Source organism: Lygodium microphyllum, chromosome 24 (genome assembly GCF_053477565.2).
Source record: "Lygodium microphyllum isolate KBCC chromosome 24, Lygodium_microphyllum_v1.1.10, whole genome shotgun sequence".
Classification (NCBI taxonomy): Eukaryota; Viridiplantae; Streptophyta; class Polypodiopsida; order Schizaeales; family Lygodiaceae; genus Lygodium; species Lygodium microphyllum.
Genome location: NC_141158.1, coordinates 67,965,169 through 67,981,871, shown reverse-complemented (window position 1 = coordinate 67,981,871; position 16,703 = coordinate 67,965,169). Strand labels below are relative to the sequence as shown.

The window sequence follows — 16,703 nt, the reverse complement described above, 5'->3', positions numbered from 1 at the left end:
TCTTCTTCGCATCTTTGCCTATTGGCAATGCAGGCAGTTCTTCCTCTTCCACGGGTAACAACTCCTTGACCGCGGCCTGCACCTTGGAAAGGCATTTGACGATGTCCCCCGCTGAGCTTGGGACATTGCCTCTTGAAGTGACCGGGCTCGTTGCAGTGGAAACATCGGAGGTTTCGGCCATTACTTTGAGTAGGAACAAAGTTGTTGACGTTATTTGTCCTTGATTTCTTCCTTTGTCCCTGATTGTGACCTTGAACTCTCTTCATTTGAGGTCTGAATGCTCCTCTGTTCGGGTCACTATAGGACCAAGTTTTGTTACCCCTTGGTCTAGCTTGCACCTCTTGAATTATAGGCGCCGCTCGAATGAGTGCATCTTGAAGATCTGATGGACACATAGATTCGAGACGGGTATTTACGAGTGGATTTAAGCCCGCACAAAATTTGGACACCTGCTGCGTCATGTCCATCTGTGGCGCATACTTTAAAAGTGAGACGAATTTAGAGTAGTATGCGTCAAGAGTGAGTCCTAGCAGCTTTAACTCGTAGAACTCATTCATTTTCTGCGTACGATATGCAGGTGGCAAATATCTTCCATGCACGGCTTTCTTCAACTTCTCCCAGGTAACGGACCCCTCTAAAGTCCCTTGATCCCTGCACCATTGCTTCCACCAAAGTCTGGCTTCGTCGGTGAGTTTTAACTTGGCGAGCATGGCCTGATTGGTAGGTGCAGTACCAGATGCTTCAAAGTAATCCTCCATGGATTCAATCCAAATTTCAGCATCAGCCTGGACGAATCAGCCTCTCCCGTCAAACTTGGGTGGCTTTATCTGCTTGAGGAGGAACTTCTTCTCCTGGGTCACAGCAGTACTTGATGTAGGAGGTGAATTTGGAACCTGTACCTGGGGTTGTGCCTGGATAAAAGTTTTCTTAACATTGTTATATGATAATTGATGATGGCTTATCTTTCATTTTTAGTTCAGCTATCTCGTAAATAATGAAGCTACTTAACTTTTTAACAACTCTTATGCATAGCGAGATATTGATAAAAGAAGTCTTTATTTGTATTTACATGGGCGTAGCCTTATACAACGTCTCGTGTGATGATAATCTAATCATTACATTCAGTTTGGGGAGAACAACGTTGTATTGCATTTGTCTATAGGAACTGTGTAATAGTAGGGTTTTGGGTCATGGATCTTTAGGAATCGATAATTCATTAGAAGTTCAGGATACCCTTTCCGTTGGAATCCATACTTCTCATGGCGGCCCAACACTTTAATCCTGTTGGCTGGGATTACACGGGTTACTTCCTCATATACATATGAGTTCATTTCAACCCTCTGACCTTGAATATGTAAAGTCGAATTTACGTGAGCTTCCACAAAAATGAACAGCTTCACAACTTTCAAGTCTTCCAACCACTTGATCCTCTTAAGGTTGGTCTGTAGATAAGCAAACCGGTGGGCGGCTATGTAGTAGATTCCTGAAGACCCCATCCATCTTCGTTCTATGTATAAAGGTGATGGATTATAAATCTGCTCCAGGATGTTCATCATCCCAATTCTTTGTCTGTAAAGGGGAGAATGCATTGCAGTCATAAACATGACCCGAAACACCAAAAACTTGTTCCACGCTTCATAGTTCTGCAAGACAACATTGAAGATGAGAAAATGTTTGGACAACAACAATTTCTTTACTTCATTTTATTGAGATCTCATAAAAACAATTCCGTTTTTGGTCGGCTCTGATACCAACTATAACGTGTCCGTTTGTATCATCTAGAACACGTCTTAGCAGTCCATCAGAAAGGATGTCTAGAAAGCTCCGCCCGGTACTCCCGTGGAATGTTACGGGTTTTGCGATCTAGGTCTTTCCACGTGTGCCACGTAGCGGAAGTATCCTGGCCGTTCCCACTTAGGATCGACCGGAATTAGGGTTTTCCTGATGGGTCATTAGCTAACAGCAACTAGCGTCAGACCCGAGCGAACTACTTTACACAGAAACGCCAGGTCCGAAGCGGATTCACGCTGCACTTGGTTCAAGGAGAATGGGAAACGAGAGGGATGCGAAGCTCAACCTCTCTGCCAAAAGGCATAGTCCCATTCCGTTCCCCTAAAACAGCGTAAATCGGGTAAGACGTAACTTTAGGTCATTGTTCTCGTTATTCGTTTTGATGATGATGATCATTCCGCTGTTCTTCGAGATTTTTGAGAAAAGTTCCCGGCTAACCGGGACCACCCAACCGTAGGACGGACCCATGGCCCATCCTCCACACTTTCCTCGGTTTGTTTTAGTTATGTAATTATCTAACACATTAATTTGACACATAACAATCAGCTTCTTTAATTAACCCTGTTAAGCACTGGTTCCTTCATGTAATCTTATCACGTGACATAGAAAAACAACATCAAGCAAGTTCTTTTAACATTTCTTCATTTTATCTTTGAAATACAAGGAGTTCCGCCCGTAGGCTTGTCCATAATGTGCCCGAAGGCTATCCAATAATCTCCAGGGATCACTATTCCAAGCTTCCGCCCGTCAACTAGTATGCAGGCCTCGAGATCCAATCCCGAGTCACGTTAGCCTCTTGTGCAGGACCCGGAAGGCAAGGGATTTACGGCCAGAGCCCCCCTGGTACCCAAGCGTCCTCCTGCTCCAAGTAGAACTCAACGGAGAGACCTCTCGTGGCGGGTTCGGTCCACGTTCCCGGCGCGGTCAACAACCCCCTTAGGGTCACGCAGGCAGTCGCGGGTAACTGAAGCTGCCTCTCCCTTCATGCCTTTAACCTGAAGTATAGGTACTCATTTAATTTTTAATTTATATTTCAAACAGAGCTCTAAAATCTCTAGCAAGCACAAACATTTCCGTTAATCAACCGAGTTGTTTGGCAAACTGCTAAGGAAGTGTTCTTTCCTTTTTGAGTGTATCAGCACTCGTTCCCAAGGTGTCTTGTAACTTGGAAAGATCTCTTACATTCCGGTGTAGGGCATACCCAATTTGGTTAACCCCTAAAGTGCCTTAGATATGCTAGTTTCCGGTTTACAACTCTCCTTATTTAGAAGGATATCCAAAAATACGTCTTTTTGCAAGATAACTTGCGTAGGGATCTGCCGTCCTTGATGAGGGTTTTTACCCTTTTCCCTTGTGAATCAATCACAAGACTAAATGATTTCATACATGTTGTGTAAGTCCTGCGATGGAATAATCTGTTTAGATTCTTTAAGCTGACGTATGTCAGGCCTAGGGTTTCTTCTTTTAAGAACCTTAGGGACAAACCCTAGTTTCTTATCTTTATGAATTTATTGTCCCTACGGTAAGGAAAGTAGTCAAGTGTTTAGGGTATGAAGTTTTTATGTTTAGATTGGTTCAGTTATCTTTTGGAAGGTAATATTAATCGTCTTGTCACGGTTTTACTATCCTTGTGACAATTTACTTTCCCAATCAATACAGTTTAATTTGGCATATAGCCTAATGCCAAGGTGATACAAAGAGTGACAATACTCATTGGGACAAAAAGGCCTAGCTGTGAAATTGGTGTATACACACTTTATTAGTCCCCAAGTCCTCAAATAGCAAGGGAAAAGTATTAATAGAGTGTCATCCAGCAATTCCCCATTACATTTTCTTTCCAAATGAGTTCGTATATCTAATTTTTATACTTGTTAATTCCTATTATTTAACTTCCATTTTCTTTAAAGATGAACTCATGCCAAATAACAACAATTGCCTTGCTAAGATGTGCAACTAGCAAAGATAACTCCCTAGTAATTTGAGCATCCAAAGAAACCTTTCATGAATTTAGCCATTTACCATGATTCGTTGCGAAAGGAATAAGACTAATGGTGCAAGATATAATTTCTACACCTTAGGATTTAACTAAAATATATTACTATAGTAAATGGATAATCTTGCTCGTAATTTATAATGCTTGATGCAATTTGAAGAAAGCTAAGTTCTATACATTGTCATTCCTAAGCTAAACTCCTTTGTTACAAGTAACTCGAACAAATATATCCTATCCTTAACATTTTTCCTTTGCATGATCGACTTAAAACCGAATTAAAGCCAAGAGAAAAAACCTGGTTTTGGGGTGAGATATCCACATGGATACCGGGGGATGACCCTCCCGCAGCTACACCTTGGACTTTTTTCGGCGGCATCATAGTTCGAATGTGAGATAGCCTTTCCCTCTTTCTTCAGGAATTCCACCGTCTTCTCATTCCTTCCCTTTCTTTTGTCTTTTTCCCACTCTTCCTCCTTCACTCCTTCTTTTCACTCGCTCTACTTTCCCTCCCTATCCTTTTATCTCACGGCTATTTTTTCCTTACGGGATACCATCCGAGGCCATGATGATGGTTTGGATTTTTAGGTTCGGGGGGGGAAAATAATAATGGGGATACGGGGGGTTAGGAAAAAAAAGCTTAGGGAGTTGTGGGAAAATGAGAGTTATGAGGGGGGGGGGGGGGGAACAAAGGGGGTTTAGGGAGGATTAAACCCGAGGGGGGTAACAAAGGGGGCTTAGGGGGGTTTAAACCCGGGGGGGGGGGGGGGAAACAAAGGGGGTTTAGGGAGGATTAAGCTCGAGGGGGGAGGGGGGGGGTGAAAGGGGGCTAAGAATATTACTTAGTCACTTGTAATTTAGACAAACTACAAGAGATTTGTGCAATAAAATGTTAAGCCTAAGTCCACTAGCATGTGGCATGGTGAAGCCAAGACGGGGGATCTCTTCCTTAAACTACAATAAATTTATCATGGGTCCTTGACAAAATGAATAAATGTGGATACTTACTTTTAACTCTCTTTGCAACACTTACATGCAATTGCTAAAATTTATGTAAGTCACGGAACATTTAACAAGATAAAACATGGAAATGAGCAGTTGATTTGGTAGGATCCCTTTGATTGCATTTTCAAGGAGCTAATGATGTGGTTATGCACTTATGATTTTCAAAATTTTTAAGTATATTCACAAGGCAAGTTGGAAGGGAGACAAAGTTACCTAGGTTAACCAAGCATAATACATTTTATATGACTTGTAGCATTGCCTATGTGAATGAAATAGTCAAGAGAGAGATCAAGGAGGTGGTGTGAACTACGCCGCATTTTGCGGGCAAAACTCAAGGATGAGTAGGCGCCATGGATGGAGAAGGGGAAGAGTTGTCCAAAGCTTCCAGGTAAAGAGATTGATCAAGCCATACACCAAAGAGGGCTGAATATTTCAACCCAAACTAAGTATTGTGGGCAACAACACTTATTTTTCTCTTCTTGTAGATTCATGGCATTGCTATGCTCAATGCAAGTACATATTGCATAAAACATTGTGGAAGGGAGCATCTTGATTACTCCATGTAAACACTTGAGGCTAAAATAGGTGGCCAAATACAAAGCAAACAAGGGAAACAAGAATTCCTTCTTCTCTTCTACTTCTATATGTCTATTCAAAGCTACCTATTACTTGTTACATGCTCTTGAATACATGGGTTGTTTTGTGCTTCATCAAAGTGTCTTCTTGGAAGGTTGAAGCTATGTATATGGGCTGAAACAGGTAGCCCACACAATGATTTGTGAACAATAGATCCTTTTACTTCTCTATTGCTTCATATGGTATGATTACACTTGTATTTGATTGATCTATGCACTCTATGTAGTTTATGGGTTGATTTGGGGCTGTTATCTTCAGTCATATTCAGAGAGCTAGCTTGAGCAGTAATCTTTTAATTCATTTCTTCCTTTATATTTAATATCCTATCAAAATATGCATGATTTATGAGCCCCAATGGTAGGGCAATGTTCCAAGACCTTTCATATTTTCTTTGAGTTGAATTAAGAGGAGATTTCCTTCTTTACTTCTTGGCTATGATAACTTAATCTTATATGGATCTTTATTTGAAGCTCTTTTGAAGTAAATATCTTTATCCTCAAACCTTGTAATTGACTCATAAGCTTCAGTTTACATTTAATGTAATAATACAAAGTTGAATGATGGGATGTAGAGTTGTTCATGATACATGTACTTAATTTTGTAATATGTGACTGATCTTGCAAGGAAACAAGCTTGACTTGAATTTAAACTAATGGGGTAATATTCTTGTGTCTGCCCTTCTCTTATCTCAACCAATTGTGGAGTCTATGCTCTTGAACCCCAATACAATCTTCTTTGTTAGACCCTAGTGATTGACCAAGAAGTACCTCTTGAACACTCACTCTAATCTACTTAAGTCTTGAACACACTTCTCCACTTATGTTGTCTAGATTTCTTAGCAAACCCTTGCGGTGACCTTCAATCCTACACGCTGCAACAACGTCAATGCTCTTACATGTGACATTCCACTATAAAGAAGCTTTGTCGATAAAATAATGTGAATCACCCTTGATTTTATCATTTTCAGCATAACTTTCAATATCAAAATATGAGTTGAGTTGACTTAGCCAAGAGAGAACCTTATGATCATCATTAATACCATCGTAAGTATTAAATTTAAAGGTACATTTTCTTATCTTCATATATTTGCACTTGAATTGTTCTTGAAGAGTGGTATTGATGTTACAAACCATAGTATCTATGACATAGGTGATTTGGGATGAGGGACACTTGAGAGATCACAAGTCTTGCTGAAAAGGACGGAACACCCTCTTTCAAGTGGTTTGTGGAAGACAATGTCAGGTTCCCTTACAAGACACAAGACAACCTTGGGTTCCCTGAAAAGGATGTAACACCCTCTTTCAAGTGGTTTGTGAATGACTTTTCAACTTGTCTTGCATGTACTTTCATTACCACATGCAACCACTTACAATTACTTCAAGTACTCAATGAAAAATTAGAGGCAGCAAGAAAAGAGGGCCTACATATTTTTTAACATAAATTCAAGTATTGATAGGTATGTCATGGTGACATTGCTTCTTTGACCACTCTACTACTTGCATCTCCTTTTGAGCTACTAGAAGATTGAATGCTAGTAGGTTGACAACATGTTGTAGCCACCCTTTTCTCTCCGCTAGACCTGTAGGTGGCTGCAAGAGCAACACTAACATCTTACATGATGAGTCACAATGAAACACCTTATATATAATAAAAAAAGAATTGAGAATTTTAAGAAAGAAATAACAAAATAGAGCAAAGGGTCCACTATAGAATAGGCCGGACATTGCTATGCAAAGATGGATTGCATATATTGAATCTCTCAACCCTGAATTAAAGCATATTGTAGGAAAGGAGAATCCAGTTGCTTACATGTTGTCATGTGCAAGATATGACATTGAAAAGGAGCTGATGGAAGAAGATGAAGTTGAAGAGTCTATACTTGCTATTTTTTATTCCATGGCTGCTAAAAATACATTTTCAATAGTTGCATATACAAATCCAAAGCTAAAAATAGCAAATGTTACTGATCTTTTTAATGGTACAACATTAAGTACAACAAGAACAACAAAAGGTACTGCTCTAATTTAGAAAACACCAACAAAGATCAAAGATTCCATTATGGAACAAGGGTGGTCAACTAGGAGCCAGCATGCTCATTGCATTGCTCAAGTTCTAGTTCATTTCCTTGAAGAAGGTTATGAAGAAGATTCGCTGAAGATTGGCCAATATTTGAGCAGAATGAAGAAGAAAGAGACATGGACTAATGAAGAATTCAAGCATATTAAGATAAAAGCTTATGGCTTCTTTCATGAAAATGGGCATCTATGGAAACAAGCAAAGAAGAAGAAAGGAGCGCCTGTCTGAGTTTTAGGTAAGAAAGGATTACAAGAACCGGTAATGAAGGAATTTCATGAAAGCTTGTGGGCTGGCCATAGAGGCATATGGGGAAATTTTAGTAAGATCAAAGAAAAATATTGGTGGTAGAACATGTATCAAGACATAGAGCATTTTATTGAAACTTGTTATGTGTGTCAAATGTACTCTATGGTTAAGCATCGAGATGGGTTCCAACCAACTTATCCTTTGTCTATACATTATAGATGGGTTTTTGATCTTATAACCATGCCTACACGAATATGGATTATGCTGTTGAACAGTGCGCGAGAGAGACGAGGAAGGGAGGAAGAGAGAAGAGAAGAGAGACACGAGACACCGGAAGTGGAACCCCAGAAGTGCATCAAATGAGCACACATAGTTGGAATATATAGAGGGGACCAGGGATACTATATATAGACAAACTATATATAGCTAATACCCCTGCTCAAATAAAGGTCCCTAACTGTGGATGAAAAAACCTTTGGGGGCTCAAGGGAAAAACCCACAGATCTATATAGCCCTACTGCTATATTAATATTGAAAATATATTATTATAAAGTTGAAAGGAGCTAAATCACTCCTGAATATACAAGTGCATGTTTGTAGGCATCGAATGAGCTACATCACTCCTGAATTACTATAGATAAATGAAGGAGCTATATCAATCTAATCACTCTTGAATATACAAGTGCCTATTTGTAGGCATTGAGGGAGCTACATCACTCCTGAATTACTATAGATAAATGAAGGAGCTACATCAATCTTGAATTACAATAGATGAAGGAATCTAAGGAGATAAAGAGCCATGAAATTGCTTTATCTTGAGTGTGGATATAATTGGCTATGTAGGATAATCTGTGACATCTTAATAGAAAATGTTATATCAACATTAGAACACAATCACAATGTCATAAATCAACTTAGCAGCTAGAATATACGATAAAATTTTCATCAGCTCATCAGCTAGAATATACGAAATAGCAGTTGGCATACCACTAGCAAATGGAAAGAAGAATGGACGACATGAGCATTATCAAGACGAAAACATTAGCTGCAACATCAGCTCCTTAGCTAGAAGAGATAAAATATCAAGTAGAATAAACATAAGCTTGAATAGACAAATCAGCTAAAAATAGACAAACAACAACTGGAAACAATGAAACATCAGCTAGAACAACTCAACAGCTGGAATAATAATGAAACATCAGCTGGAACATTTCAACAGCTGGAATAAGAATGAAATGAAATATCATCCCATCAGCTCGAAACATTTCTTATAAACCAAGCCTAGAATAATTTCAATGCATTAGCTGTAATATAGATGAAATGATATGAAATGTAGCATGAAGAGCCAAAAATCAGCTGGAAGAAAGAAACATTTAGAATAATCAAATGATGAACAAAATACCGACAATCATCAGCAAAAGCTCATCAATTTTCTTACTGCTGCTCAAAGCCCAAGCAAACATCTCAGCAATCTGCTTCTGGGACTCTAGGAACATCTTTGTACACCTGGCCTCCAGCTCATCACGGAATCGCTCAGACTCTCTCTGCATCCGCAATTTCATCTCTTCTAATCTGAGAAAGCACTCCCCCAAAGTGCGGATCACGGAGAACAATTTGGAGAGCCGAGTGCTGTCAACTGGTGCTGTTGATGCCGCAAGCTAGACTTTGAAGAAGTCCTATGGTTGAGGAATCTGTCCAGCTTAAAAGCCTTCGTGGCCTCGTAGTCTATACTGCGGCTCTACTTCTTGTGGAGAGATGTGTAAGAAGTATCATGGTCATCCAGAGACCGGTTGCGATACTAGCATTATCACTTATGGGACCATATGCATCTATGGCTAGACAAGTGGCAATGGTACAAAGCATTCCAAGAGCAACTGCGATCTCGTACATGGCTGCTAGGGTATGACTGACATAGATGGCAACAGCAATAGAAAATATTGGAACAATTACAGACTTGTAGCCAAGTGCCAAACCAAAGATGACATTAGTAGCAGTTCTTGTCCTGCAAGAATCATCAACATCCTCGACTGGTCTATATGTATTGCTAGTGAAATACTCTGTAACGTAGCTAATTACCAACCCTACTCAAAGCCCTACTCCAATGCAGAAAAATAGTTTTCGATTTTGAACCATCTTTGCACCACCGTTAGGATCATATATGTAAAACGTGGATGGTAGTGCCAGCCAAAAAACAAAAGCTGCACCGAATGTCATTAAGATGGTGGATATTAGCAACTGTCTCTTTAGTGTAGGTTCAATATCCCTTAGATTTGAGATATCGACGAACACATCAATTGCGAACAAGGTTGTGATGAGGCACACCATAATGCCCATAGAGCTAATGAGTAGAGGGAAGCACATAGCAGTGAAGTCATGATTTGTGCCAAATGATGACATGGAAGCCACAACAAGAGCTGGGCAAGAAGCTTCAGAAAAGGAACCAAACAAATCTTAACCCATTCCAGCAATATCTTCCACATTATCACCCACATTGTCAGCAATGACTGCTGGATTTCATGGATCATCCTCTGGGATATTCCTTTCTACTTTTCCAACAAGATTTGCTCCAACATCCGCAGCTTTGGTATAGATTCCACCTCCAACCCTTCCAAATAGAGCCACGGATGAGCCTCCAAGCCCATAGCCAGTGATGGCCTCAGAAAGGCCCTCCCAATCATCCTTGTAATAAAGCTCGAACAGTTTTATAGTGATGTATAAAACTATGAGGCCATTAGTAGCAAGTAAGAAACCCATCACCGAACTTGATTGGAAGGTGATTTTGAATGCTTTGCTTATCCCTTTTCTGGCTTCCAAATTTGTGCGAGCATTCGCATATGTTGCAATCATCATGCCCAAAAATCCCGACACTATGGACGTCAAAGCTCCCAATATAAATGTAACTATAGTGAAAATTGCTGTAAAGAGAGTTGGGGCACATTCCTGCTTTGGATCGTATCTACAAGGCTGGGGCTTAGTACTGAACCCCTTCATAGATCCCAGGAACAAGAAAATGACAGCAGCAAATATGCCCATGAAATAAACCAAATACTTGTATTCTGTCAGCAAAAACGATGTGGCTCTTATGGATATGGCTTACTGAATTTCAGTGCATTTCCTAATAGTTGCTGCATCTGATTCCTCATCCAATCTATCCTCCTCGTCATAGTCTGATGATCCATTGACGATGTTTTGACTGTGGGTGCCGTTGTTGTTGAGGAAGGTGTAGCTATTGCTGGCAGGCCTGGACTTGTGCTCGAAGGCCAAGAGAGCGGTTGACATAGCGATCTGGTGGTAGTTGGTCAGAATCATCTGCATCTTTGTCTAAGCTCATGGTGGACTCATGATCTGGAAGCTCTCTTTCCTTTCCACTTCCGGTGTCTCCTGTATCTCTTCTCTTCTCTCTTCCTTCGTTTCTCGTCTCCCTTGTGCACTCTTCAACATGGTATTAGAGCCAGGTTTCCTCTCTCTTCTCTCTCATGCCAAGAGCATCCTACGCTGAAGGAGTAGTGTTGCTTCCTCTCTCTCTCTATCATCATCCATCCTCTTTCTCCTCTTTCCTCTCCTTCTCACCCTCCTTTGCCCCTGACCCCTACCCCTGCCCCTACCCCTGCCTGCCCTGTTATGCCTCCCCTGCCCTGTCGACGAATATGTGAAGTTGCGGCACCCAAGCGTGCATACAATAGCCGCGATTGGCAGGTTGCGGCAATGGCAGGGCTGCGAGAGATGAGAGACCATTGCCTCCCTATCTTGTCGGCGAATATGTGAAGTCGCCGCACCCTCCTCTGCCCTTGACCCCTGCCCTTGCCCCCTATTCTACCTCCTCTGTCCTGTCGCCATGGCCGTAGACGACGACACCTCCCAGCATCGCCACGGCCACGAGGAGGAGGATGATGCCCACCTCGACGAGCCCCCCTCTCCACCCTTCCCACCAGGACGCCCTCCTCATCAAAAAGATCCCCGACACCTGGACAGACCTCCATCCAGTGCCACCACAAGATGAAGAAGCTCCGCCGCAAGTACCGTGCCGAGCCCATTGCCACCCTACTCCGAGTTCGAGTCCAGCAAAAGCATTAGGGTTCCCAAGGAAAGAGAGCTTCAAGATCATGAGTCCACCATGAGCTTTGATTAAGATGCAGATGATTCTGACCAACCACCACCAGATCGCTATTGCAACCGGTCTCTTGGCCTTCGAGCACACATAGTTGAAATATATAGAGGGGACCAGGGATGCTATATATAGACAAACTATATATAGCTAATAGCGTGAGGGAGACAAGGAACGGAGGAAGAGAGAAGAGAAGAGAGACACGAGACACCAGAAGTGGAACCCCAGAAGTGCATCAAGTGAGCACACATAGTTGGAATATATAGGGGGGACCAGGGATGCTATATATAGACAAACTATATATAGCTAATACCCCCGCTCAAATAAAGGTTCCTAACTGTGGATGAAAAAACCCTTGTGGGCTCAAGGGAAAAACCCATAGCTCTATATAGTCCTACTGCTATATTAATATTAAAAATATATTATTACAAAGTTGAAAGGAGCTAAATCACTCCTGAATATACAAGTGCCTGTTTGTAGGCATCGAATGAGCTACATCACTCCTGAATTACTATAGATAAATGAAGGAGCTACATCAATCTAATCACTCCTAAATATACAAGTGCTTTTTTGTAGGAATTGAAGGAGCTACATCACTCCTGAATTACTATAGATAAATGAAGGAGCTACATCAATCTTGAATTACAATAGATGAAGGAATCGAAGGCGATAAAGAGCCATGAAATCACTTTATCTTGAGTGTGGATATAATCGGTTATGCAGCATAATCTGTGACATCAAAAGCTTAATAGAAAATGTTATATCAACATTAGAACACAATCACAATGTCATAAATCAACTCAGCAGCTAGAATATACGATAAAAATTTCATCAGCTCATCAACTAGAATATACGAAATAGCAGCTGGCATACCACCAGCAAATGGAAAGAAGAATGGACGAGATGAGCATTATCAAGACAAAAACATTAGTTGCAACATCAGCTCCTTAGCTAGAATAGATAAAATATCAAGTAGAATAAACATAAGCTTGAACAGACGAATCAACTGAAAATAGACAAATAACAATTGGAAACAATGAAACATTAGCTAGAATAACTCAATAGCTGGAATAATAATGAAACATCAGCTGGAACATTTCAATAGCTGGAATAAGAATGAAATGAAATATCATCCCATCAGCTCAAAACATTTCTTATAAACAAAGCTTGGAATAATTTCAACACATTAGCTGTAATATAGATGAAATGATATGAAACGTAGCATGAAGAGCCAAAAATCAGCTAGAAGAAAGAAACATAGCATGAAGAGCCAAAAATCAACTGGAAGAAAGAAACATTTAGAATAATCAAATGATGAACAAAATACCAACAATCATCAGCAAGAGCTCATCAGTTTTCTTACTGCTGCTGAGAGCCCAAGCAAACATCTCAACAATCTGCTTCTGGGACTCTAGGAACATCTTTGTACGCCTGGCCTCTAGATCATGACGGAATCGCTCAGACTCTCTCTGCATCTGCAATTTCATCTCTTCTAATATGAGAAAGCGCTCCCCCAAAGTACGGATAACGGAGACCAATTCAGAGAGCGGAGTGCTGTCAACTAGCGGTTGTTGACGCCACAAGCTATACTTTGAAGAAGTCCTATGGTTGAGGAATCTGTCCATCTTGAAAGCCTTTGTGGCCTCGTAGTCTATACTATGGCTACGCATTTCCTAATAGCTGCTGCATATGATTCCTCATCCAATCTATCCTTCTCGTCATAGTCTGATGATCCATTGAAGATGTTGTGACTGTGGGTGCCGTTGTTGTTGAGTAAGGTGTAGCCATTGGTGGCAGGCCTGGACTTCTGCTCGAAGGCCAAGAGACCGGTTGCGATAGCGATTTGGTGGTGGTTTGTCTAAGCTCATGATGGACTCATGATCTGGAAGCTCTCTTTCCTTGGGAACCCTAATGCTTTTGCTGGACTCGAACTCGGAGTAGGGTGGCAATGGGCTCAACACGGTACTTGCAGCGGATCTTCTCCATCTTGTGGCGGCATTGGACGAAGGTCTGTCTAGGTGTCAAGGATCTTCTTAACGACGGAGGGGTCCTGGTGGGAAGGGTGGAGGGGGGGTTCGTCGAGATGGGGATCGTCCTCCTCCTCATCGCTGTGGCAATGCTGGGAGGTGTCGTCGTCTGTGGGCCATGGTGACAAGACAGAGGGGGCAGAATAGGGGGAAGGGGCAGGGGTCAAGGGTAGAGGAGGGTGCGGCAACTTCACATATTCGCTGACAAGACAAGGAGGCAGCGGTCTCTCCTCTCTCGTAGCCCTGCCCTTGCCGCAACCTGCCCATCCTGGCTGTTGTGCGCACACTCAAGTGTAATGACTTCACATATTCGCCGACAGGATAGGGGAGGCAGAATAGGGTAGGTAGGGGCAGGGGCAAGGGCACGGGTCAGGGGCAAAGGAGGGCGAGAAGGAGAGGAAAGAGGAGAAAGAGGATGGATGATGATAGAGAGAGGGAGGAAGCAACAGTACTCCTTCAGCGTATGATGCTCCCGGCATGAGAGAGAAGAGAGAGGAAACCTCGCTCTGATACCATGTTGAATAGTGGGCGAGGGAGGCGAGGAACGGAGGAAGAGAGAAGAGAAGAGAGACACAAGACACCGGAAGTGGAACCCCAGAAGTGCATCAAGTGAGCACACATAGTTGGAATATATAGAGGGGACCAGGGATGCTATATATAGAGAAACTATATATACCTAATATATGCAATATTTAGTGCTTGCAAGAGAGGATCTAACCAATAAAGCTGAAGGAAAAGCCTTAACAACCAAACCACTCAAGCTGTTTGTCATCGTTTTCTTGAAGAAGTGTTTTGCAAATATGGTTGTGTCGGCAAAGTAACTGCAGATATAGGGGAGTAAGATGCTGATAAGGCACCCAACTTCTTAGCTCAATTGGGAATTGAAATGGCTTTAACATCATCCTACAACCCTAAATGAAATGGAAAAAGTGAGAGAGGGCATTAGCTTATTTTCAAAGCTCTAGTAAAATCTTGTAGAGGAAAAATCAAAGAATGGCCTAAAATGCTTCCTTTTGCATTATGGGCTGACCCAACCTTTGCTGTAAGTGGCTATATGCCGGCTGAGCTTATGCATGGACAACAACCAATTATGCCAATTGAAGAATCTATTCTCACATGGAGTCTTCTATCTTGGGAGGAACGAATCAGTAGAGAAGAGTTGCTGACTTTGCGCATATGGTACTTAGAAAGAAGGCCTGAAGATGTTTAAGCAGCTATTGAGAAGGTAAAAACAACAAGACTAAAGAATAAACAAAGATTTGATAGGCATCATCGACTCTAACTAAGAGCTATTCAAGAAAATGACTAGGTTCTTGTCTATGACAATAGCCTGGACAATCAATATAGTGCTTCTAGGAAGATCGTAAAGCATTGCTTTCACCCATATCTGGTAAAGGTCATTCATGACAAATCCACATATTCATTGGCTGAATTGGATGGGACAAGCATGAAGATACCCATAGCTAGAAAAAGAATCCAGCTCTTCAAATGAAGAGAAAATTCAACATATGTGTTAGAAGACTTGGATATAATCCAAGAGCATGAAGACATGGAGAAAGAAGATGACTTCAAGGATAGAGAAGAGGACATGACAAAAAATGAAAGCGACATAAAGTGGGACATGTCGAACGATGTGCAGGTTAGGATCATGGGGTGAATGTCATAAGATTCTTTGCCCATGGTTTAAATATAAGATTTTTAACCTCTACATATATTACTTAGTCACTTGTAATTTAGAAAAACTACAAGAGATTTATGGAATAAAATATTAAGCCTAAGTCCACCACCATATGGCATGGTGAAGCCAAGATGGGGGACTCTCTGCCTTAAAATACAATAAAATTATCATGGGTCCTTGACAAGATTAACAAATGTGGTTACTTACTTTTAACTCCTTTGCAACACCTACATGGAATTGCTACGATCAAGGAGGTGGTGTGAGGTACGCCGCATTTTGCATGAAGAACTCAACGATGAGCAGGCGCCATGGATGGAAAAGGGGAAGAGTTGTCCAAAGCTTCCACGTAAAGAGGCTGATGAAGCCATGCACCAAAGTGGGCTGAATATTTCAGCCCAAACTAGGTATTGTGGTGGGCAGCAACACTTATTTTTCTCTTCTTGTAGCTTCATGGCATTGCTATGCTTGATGCAAGTATATATTGCATAAAACATTATGGAAGGGAGCATCTTGATTGCTCTATGTATGTGCTTGAGGCTTAAATAGGTGGCCCATTACAAAGCAAACAAGGGCAGCAATAATTTCTTCTTCTCTTCTACTTCTATATATCTATTGCAAGCTACCTGTTACTTGTTACATGCTCTTGGATACAGGGGCTATTTTCTGCTTTATCAAAGTGTCTTCTTGGAAGGTTGAAGCTATGTATATGGGTAGAAAAAGGTAGCCCACACGATGATTTGTCAACACCAGATCCTTTTACTTATCTATTGCTTCATATGGTATGATTTACACTTGTATTTGATTGATCTATGCACTCTATATTAGAGAAAGTGTATGCTATCATCAGAGGTGAATCTCGGAAGTTTATGGGCTGATTTGTGGATGTTATCTTCAGGCATATTCAGAGAGCTAGCTTGAACAATAATATTTTAATTCATTTCTTGCTTTACAGTTGATATCCTTTCAAAATATGCATGATTTATGAGCCCCTATGGTAGGGAATGTTCCAAGACCTGTCATGTTTTCTTTGAGTTGATTTAAGAGGAGATTTCCCTCTTTACTTCTTGGCTATGATAACTTAATCTTATCCAAATCTTTATTTGAAGCTCTCTTGAAGTAAAGATCCTTATCCATCAAGGCTTGTAATTG

General features: G+C 41.2%; 1 pseudogene; it reads right to left on the bottom strand.

The window, feature by feature from the left end:
* Positions 1-9,469: 9,469 nt before the first annotated feature.
* On the bottom strand, positions 9,470-11,023 carry LOC148015198 (pyrophosphate-energized vacuolar membrane proton pump 1 pseudogene; annotated as a pseudogene).
* Positions 11,024-16,703: the final 5,680 nt, after the last annotated feature.